This window comes from Arachis hypogaea, chromosome 1 (assembly GCF_003086295.3).
Source record: "Arachis hypogaea cultivar Tifrunner chromosome 1, arahy.Tifrunner.gnm2.J5K5, whole genome shotgun sequence".
NCBI lineage: Eukaryota > Viridiplantae > Streptophyta > Magnoliopsida > Fabales > Fabaceae > Arachis > Arachis hypogaea.
In genome coordinates, this window is record NC_092036.1 from 16,162,137 (window position 1) to 16,170,425 (window position 8,289).

The window sequence follows — 8,289 nt, forward strand, 5'->3', positions numbered from 1 at the left end:
CATATCTCTTTGATTTCCAATTTCAAAATCTTTTTCAAAATCACTTTATTTTCTCAATCTTAGTTTTCGAAAATCAATTACCATTTTTTCAAAATTTCTTTTAATTAATTCACTTTAATTTTCGAAAATTTCTTCCCCTCTTCTCACATCCTTCTATTTATGGACTAACACTTCTCCTCAATGCACAATTCGAACTCTATCTTTCTAAGTTCGAATTCTTCTACCTCTTCCTTCTATTGTTCTTTTCCTCTGACACCTCAAGGAATCTCTATACTGTGACATAGAGGATTCCATATTTTCTTGTTCTCTTCTCTTTCATATGAGCAGGAGCAAAGACAAAAGCATTCTTGTTGAGGTTGACCCTGAACCTGAAAGGAGCTTGAAGCGAAAGCTAAGAGAAGCTAAAGCACAACTCTCTATAGAGGACCTAACAGAAATCTTCAAAGAAGAAGAACCCATGGCAGCCGAACACAACAACAAGGCCAACAATGTAAGAAAGGTGCTGGGTGACTTTACTGCACCTACTCCTGACTTCTATGGGAGAAACATCTCCATCCCTGCCATTGGAGCAAACAACTTTGAGCTTAATCCTCAATTAGTTTCTCTAATGCAACAGAATTGTAAGTTCCATGGACTTCCATTGAAAGATCCTCATCAGTTTTTAGCTGAATTCTTGCAAATCTGTGACACTGTCAAGACTAATGGGGTTGACCCTGAGGTCTACAGGCTTATGCTATTCCCTTTTGCTGTAAGAGACAGAGCTAGAATATGGTTGGACTCACAACCTAAAGAAAGCCTGAACTCTTGGGAAAAGCTAGTCAATGCCTTCTTGGCAAAGTTCTTTCCACCTCAAAAATTGAGTAAGCTTAGAGTGGAAGTCCAAACCTTCAGACAGAAGGAAGGTGAATCCCTCTATGAAGCTTGGGAAAGATACAAACAATTGATCAGAAAGTGTCCTTCTGACATGCTCTCTGAATGGAGCATCATAGGTATCTTCTATGATGGTCTATCTGAACTGTGCAAGATGTCATTGGACAGCTCTGCTGGAGGATCTCTTCATCTGAAGAAGACGCCTGCAGAAGCTCAAGAACTCATTGAAATGGTTGCAAATAACCAATTCATGTACACTTCTGAAAGGAATCCTGTGAACAATGAGACGAATCAGAAGAAAGGAGTTCTTGAGATTGATACTCTGAATGCCATACTGGCTTAGAACAAAATATTGACTCAGCAAGTCAATATGATTTCTCAAAGTCTGTCTGGAATGCAAGCTGCACCAGGCAGTACTAAGGACGCTTCAACTGAAGAAGAAGCAACCCTATGGAAACACCTATAATCCTTCATGGAGAAATCACCCAAATATCTCATGGAATGATCAATAGAGACCTCAACAAGGTTTCAACAACAATAATGGTGGAAGAAACAGGTTTAGCAATGGCAAGCCTTTTCCATCACCTTCTCAGCAACAGACAGAGAATTTTAAGCAGAGCCACTCTGACTTAGCAACCATGGTCTTTGATCTAATCAAAATCACTCAAAGTTTCATGACTGAAACAAGGTCCTCTATTAGAAACTTGGAGGCACAAGTGGGTCAGCTGAGTAAGAAAGTTAATGAACTCCCTCCTAGTACTCTGCCAAGCAATACAGAAGAGAATCCAAAAGGAGAGTTGATGAGCGGATAATTTATACGCTTTTTGGCATTGTTTTTAGGTAGTTTTTAGTAAGTTTAAGCTACTTTTAGGGATGTTTTCACTAGTTTTTATGTTAAATTCACATTTCTGGACTTTACTATGAGTTTGTGTGTTTTTCTGTGATTTCAGGTAAATTCTGGCTGAAATTGAGGGACTTGAGCAAAACTCTGAAGAAGGCTGACAAAAGGACTGCTGATGTTGTTGAAATCTGACCTCCCTACACTCGAAATGGGTTTTCTGGAGCTACAGAACTCCAATTGGCGCGCTCTCAACGGCGTTGGAAAGTAGACATCCAGAGCTTTCCAGCAATATATAATAGTCCATACTTTATTCGAAGAATGACGACGTAACTTGGCGTTGAACGCCAAGTACAAGCTGCTGTCTGGAGTTAAACGTCAGAAAAACGTCATGATCCGGAGTTGAACGCCCAAAACACGTCATAACTCGGAGTTCAACTCCAAGAGAAGCCTCAGCTCGTGGATTAATCAAGCTCAGCCCAAACATACACCAAGTGGGCCCCGGAAGTGGATTTATGCATCAATTACTTACTCATGTAAACCCTAGGAGCTAGTTTATTATAAATAGAACATTTATCTATTGTATTAGATGTCTTTGATCATTCGGTCTTGTGACCACATGGGGGCTGGCCATTCGGCCATGCCTGAACCCTTTACTTATGTATTTTCAACGGTGGAGTTTCTGCACCATAGATTAAGGGTGTGGAGCTCTGCTGTACCTCAAGTATTAATGCAATTCTATTTTCTTTTATTCAAATCTCTCTTATTCTTATTCCAAGATATTCATTCGTACCCAAGAACATGATGAATGTGATGATAAGTAACCCTCATTATCATTCTCACTCATGAACGCACGTGATTGACAACCACTTCCGTTCTACATGCAACAGAGCTTGAATGTGTATCTCTTAGATTCCCCAACAGAATCTTCGTGGTATAAGCTAGATAGATGGCGGCATTTATGAGGATCCGGAAAGTCTCACCTTGTCTGTGGTATTCCGAGTAGGATCCTGGGAATCCGGAAAGTCTAACCTTGTCTGTGGTATTCCGAGTAGGATTCCGGTAATGAATGACTGTGACGTGCTTCAAACTCGCAAGTGCTGGGCGTTAGTGACAGACGCAAAAGAATCAAGGGATTCTATTCCAGTAGGAGCGGGAACCAACCAGTGATTAGCCGTGCTGTGACAGAGTGCGTGAGCGTAGTTTTCACTGCGAGGATGGGATGTAGCCATCAACCATGGGTGATGCCTCCAGACGATTAGCCATGCGAGTGACAGCCGCAGAGGATCATTTTCCCGAGAGGATTGAAAGTAGCCACCGCTGATGGTGAACCTCTATACACAGCTTGCCATGGAAAGGAGTAAGAAAGATTGAGTTGAAGCAGTAGGAGAGTAGGCGTCCTTGAGCCATACAGTATCTCCATATGCTTATCTGAAATTCTCACCAATGAATCTGCATAAGTATTCTTATCCCTTTTATTTATTTTATTTATCCAATTTAATTCCATTTGACTCTATGATTCTAATCACTAACTGAGATCTACAAGGTGACCATAGCTTGCTTCATACCAACAATCTCTGTGGGATCGACCCTTACTCGCGTAAGGTTTATTACTTGGACGACCCAGTACACTTGCTGGTCAGTTGAACGGAGTTGTGTCCACTCGTGCCAAATACCTAAATTCCACAATTTTACAATGAATGCACATCAAAGAATAGTGATCACAATTTCGTCCACCAAGAGTGCAAGGCCATCAACATGGCCGAACGTGGAGAGGAGAAAGAGACAGTGAGCGCCACTGAGGAAGACCTCAATGGACGTCCACTGGGCTCCAATAAGTTCCCTAATGAGGAACCATGGGAATCTGAGGCTCACACTGAGACCATAGAGATTCCATTGGATTTACTTCTGCCATTCATGAGCTCTGATGAGTATTCTTCCTCTGAAGAGGATGAAGATGTCACTGAAGAGCAAGTTGCTAAATACCTTGGAGCAATCATGAATCTAAATGACAAGTTATTTGGTAATGAGACTTGGGAGGATGAACTCCCTTTGCTCACCAAAGAACTGGATAACTTAACTAGGTAGAGATTACCTCAAAAGAGACAGGACCCTGGGAAGTTCTCAGTACCTTGTACCATAGGCACCATGACCTTTGAGAAGGCCCTGTGTGACCTAGGGTCAAGCATAAACCTTATGCCTCTCTCTGTAATGGAGAAGTTAGGGATCTTTGAGGTACAAGCTACAAGAATTTCACTAGAGATGGCAGACAATTTAAGAAAACAAGCTTATGGACTTGTAGAGGATGTTCTGGTAAAGGTTGAAGACCATTACATCCCTGCTGATTTCATAGTCCTAGAGACTGGGAAGTGCATGGATGAATCCATCATCCTTGGCAGACCCTTCCTAGCCACAGCAAAGACTGTGATTGATGTTGACAGAGGAGAATTGATCATTCAAGTGAATGAAGAATCCTTTGTGTTTAAGGCTCAAGGATATCCCTCTGTAACCATGAGAGGAAGCATGAAGAGCTTGCCTCAAAACAGAGTCAAACAGAGCCCCCACAGTCAAACTCTAAGTTTAGTGTTGGGAGGCCACAACCAAATTCTAAGTTTGGTGTTGAACCCCCACATTCAAACTCTAAGTTTGGTGTTGGAAGGTTCCAACATTGCTTTGAGTATCTGTGAGGCTCCATGAGAGCCCACTGTCAAGCTACTGACATTAAAGAAGCGCTTGTTGGGAGGCAACCCAATGTTATATTTATCTATTTTTCTTTGTTATTTTATATAAGTTGATGATCATAGGAAGCCACAAAATCAATTGAAAAAGTAAAAACAGCATGAAAAACAGAAAGAAAAAAGCACACCCTGGAGGAAAAACTTGCTGGCGTTTAAACGCCAGTAAGGACAGCAAATGGGCGTTTAACGCCCAGTTTGGCACCATTCTGGGCGTTAAACGCCAGAAATGGGCACCAGCCTGGCGTTTAACGCCAGAATTGGCAGAAGGAGCATTTTTGCTTGCCACTTGGTGCAGGGATGAATTTTTCTTGACACCTCAAGATCTGTGGACCCCACAGGATCCCCACCTACCCCACCATTCTCTCCCTTCTTCACCCATTCACCAATCACCTTAACACCTCTTCCCCAAAAACCCCTCACCTATCAAATCCCATTATTCTCTTCACCACTCACATCCATCCTTCATAAAACCCCACCTACCTCATCATTCAAATTCAAACCACTTTCTCTCCCAAACCCACCCATACATGACCGAACCCTACACCCCCTCTCCACTCCTATATAAACCCATCTTCACTCCTTCATTTTCACACAACCTAAACACTACTTCTCCCCCTTGGCCGAACCACAAAGCCACCTCCATCTCCTCTATTTCTTCTTCTTCTACTCTCTTCTTTCTTCTTTTGCTCGAGGACAAGCAAATCTTCTAAGTTTGGTGTGGTAAAAGCATTGCTTTTTGTTTTTCCATAACCATTTATGGCATCTAAGGCCGGAGAAACCTCTAGAAAGAGGAAAGGGAAGGCAAAAGCTTCCACCTCCGAGTCATGGGAGATGGAGAGATTCATCTCAAGGGTGCATCAAGACCACTTCTATGAAGTTGTGGCCATGAAGAAGGTGATCCTCGAGGTCCCTTTCAAACTCAAAAAGAGTGAATATCCGGAGATCCGACATGAGATCCGAAGAAGAGGTTGGAAAGTTCTTACCAACCCCATTCAACAAGTCAGAATCTTAATGGTTCAAGAGTTCTATGTCAATGCATGGATCACCAAGAACCATGATCAAAGTGTGAACCCGGACCCAAAGAATTGGCTTACAATGGTTCGGGGAAAATGCTTAAATTTTAGTCCGGAAAATGTAAAGTTGGCATTCAACTTACCCATGATACAAGGAGATGAACACCCTTACACTAGAAGGGTCAACTTTGATCAAAGGTTGGACCAAGTCCTCATAGACATTTGTGAAGAGGGCGCTCAATGGAAGAGAGATTCAAGAGGGAAGCCGGTTCAACTGAGAAGGCATGACCTCAAGCCCGTGGCTAGGGGATGGTTGGAGTTTATCCAACGCTCAATCATTCCCACTAGTAACCGGTCCGAAGTTACTATAGATCGGGCTATCATGATTCATATCATCATGATTGGAGAGGAAGTAGAAGTTCATGAGGTTATATCCCAAGAACTTTATAAGGTGGCGGACAAGTCCTCTACCTTGGCAAGGTTAGCCTTCCCTCATCTCATTTGTTACCTCTGTTATTCAGTCAGAATTGACATAGAGGGAGACATCCTCATTGATGAAGACAAGCTCATCACTAAGAAGAGGATGGAGCAAACAAGAGATCCTACTCATCATGAAATCCCTAAGATGCCTCAAGGGATGCACTTTCCTCCACAAAACTATTGGGAGCAAATCAACACCTCCTTAGGAGAATTGAGTTCCAACATGGGACAACTAAGGGTGGAGCACCAAGAACATTCCATTCTCCTCCATGAAATTAGAGAAGATCAAAGAATCATGAGGGAGGAGTAACAACGGCAAGGAAGAGACATTGAGGAGCTCAAGCACTCCATAAGATCTTCAAGAGGAAGAACAAGCTGCCATCACTAAGGTGGACCCATTCTTTAACTTCCTTGTTCTTTATTTTCCTGTTTTTCAAATTTTCATGCTTATGTTTATCTATATTTGTGTCTTATAATCATTAGTGTCTTAGTGTCTATGCCTTAAAGTTATGAATGTCCTATGAATCCATCACCTTTCTTAAATAAAAAATGTTCTTAATTGAAAAAGAGAAGAATTGCATGAATTTTGAATTTTATAGCAGATTAATTATTTTGATGTGGTCGCAATACTTTGTTTTCTGAATGTATGCTTGAACAGTGCATATGTCTTTTGAATTTGTTATTCATGAATGTTGGCTCTTGAAAGAACGATGAAAAATGAGACATGTTACTGAGGATCTGAAAAATCACAAAAATGATTCTTGAAGCAAGAAAAAGCAGTGAATTCAAAAAAAAAGAGAGAGAGATTATGTGCGAAAAAAAATAAAAAAATAAAAATAAAAAATAAAATAAAAAGAGAAAAAGAAATAATAAAGTCATGATCCAAGGCAAAAAGAGTATGCTTAAGAACCCTAGACACCTCTAATTGGGGACTCTAGCAAAGCTGAGTCACAATCTGAAAAGGTTCACCCAGTTATGTGTCTGTGGCATGTATGTATCTGGTGGTAATACTGAAAGACAGAGTGCTTTGGGCCACTGCCAAGACTCATAAAGTAGCTGTGTTCAAGAATCATCATACTTAACTAGGAGAGTCAGTAACACTATCTGGATTCTGAGTTCCTATAGAAGCCAATCATTCTGAATTTCAAAGGATAGAGTGAGATGCCAAAACTGTTCAGAGGCAAAAAGCTAAAAGCCCTGCTCATCTAATTAATACTAATCTTCATAGATGTTTTTGGAATTCATTGCATGTTCTCTTCTTTTTATCCTATTTGATTTTCAGTTGCTTGGGGACAAGCAACAATTTAAGTTTAGTGTTGTGATGAGCGGATAATTTATACGCTTTTTGGCATTGTTTTTAGTATGTTTTTAGTATGTTTTAGTTAGTTTTTATTATATTTTTATTAGTTTTTATTTAAAATTCACTTTTCTAGACTTTACTATGAGTTTGTGTGTTTTTCTGTGATTTCAGGTATTTTCTGGCTGAAATTGAGGGATCTGAGCAAAAATCTGATTCAGAGGCTGAAAAGGACTGCAGATGCTGTTGGATTCTGACCTCCCTGCACTCGAAGTGGATTTTCTGGAGCTACAGAAGCCCAATTGGTGCATTCTCAACTGCGTTGGAAAGTAGACATCCTGGGATTTCCTGCTGAGTATTAATGCAATTACTATTGTTCTTTTATTCAATTCGGCTTATTCTTGTTCTAAGATATTCATTCGTACCCAAGAACATGATGAATGTGATGATTATATGATGCTCATCATCATTCTCACTTATGAACGCGTGCCTGATAACCACTTCCGTTCTACAAGCAAACAAGGCTTGAATGTTTATCTCTTGGATTCCTTAATCAGAATCTTCGTGGTATAAGCTAGAATTGATGGCGGCATTCAAGAGAATCCGGAAGGTCTAAACCTTGTCTGTAGTATTCTGAGTAGGATTCAAGGATTGAATGACTGTGACGAGCTTCAAACTCCTGAAGGCTGGGCGTTAGTGACAGACGCAAAAGAATCACTGGATTCTATTCCAACCTGATTGAGAACCGACAGATGATTAGCCGTGCTATGACAGAGCGCGTTGAACATTTTCACTGAGAGGACGGGACTGTAGCCATTGACAACGGTGATGCTCAACATACAGCTTGCCATGGAAAGGAGTAAGAAGGATTAGATGAAGACATTAGGAAAGCAGAGAGACGGAAGGGACAAAGCATCTCTATACACTTATCTGAAATTCTGACCAATGAATTACATAAGTATCTCTATCTTTATTTTATGCTTTATTCATAAATCATCTATAACCATTTGAATCTGCCTGACTGAGATTTACAAGATGACCATAGCTTGCTTC

At 40.8% G+C, this 8,289-nt stretch overlaps 1 non-coding gene across 1 annotated transcript; it reads right to left on the reverse strand.

The window, feature by feature from the left end:
* Positions 1-862: 862 nt before the first annotated feature.
* On the reverse strand, positions 863-966 carry LOC112714187 (small nucleolar RNA R71). The gene has a single exon (XR_003159147.1). It is a non-coding gene; the product is annotated as a small nucleolar RNA R71 (small nucleolar RNA).
* Positions 967-8,289: the final 7,323 nt, after the last annotated feature.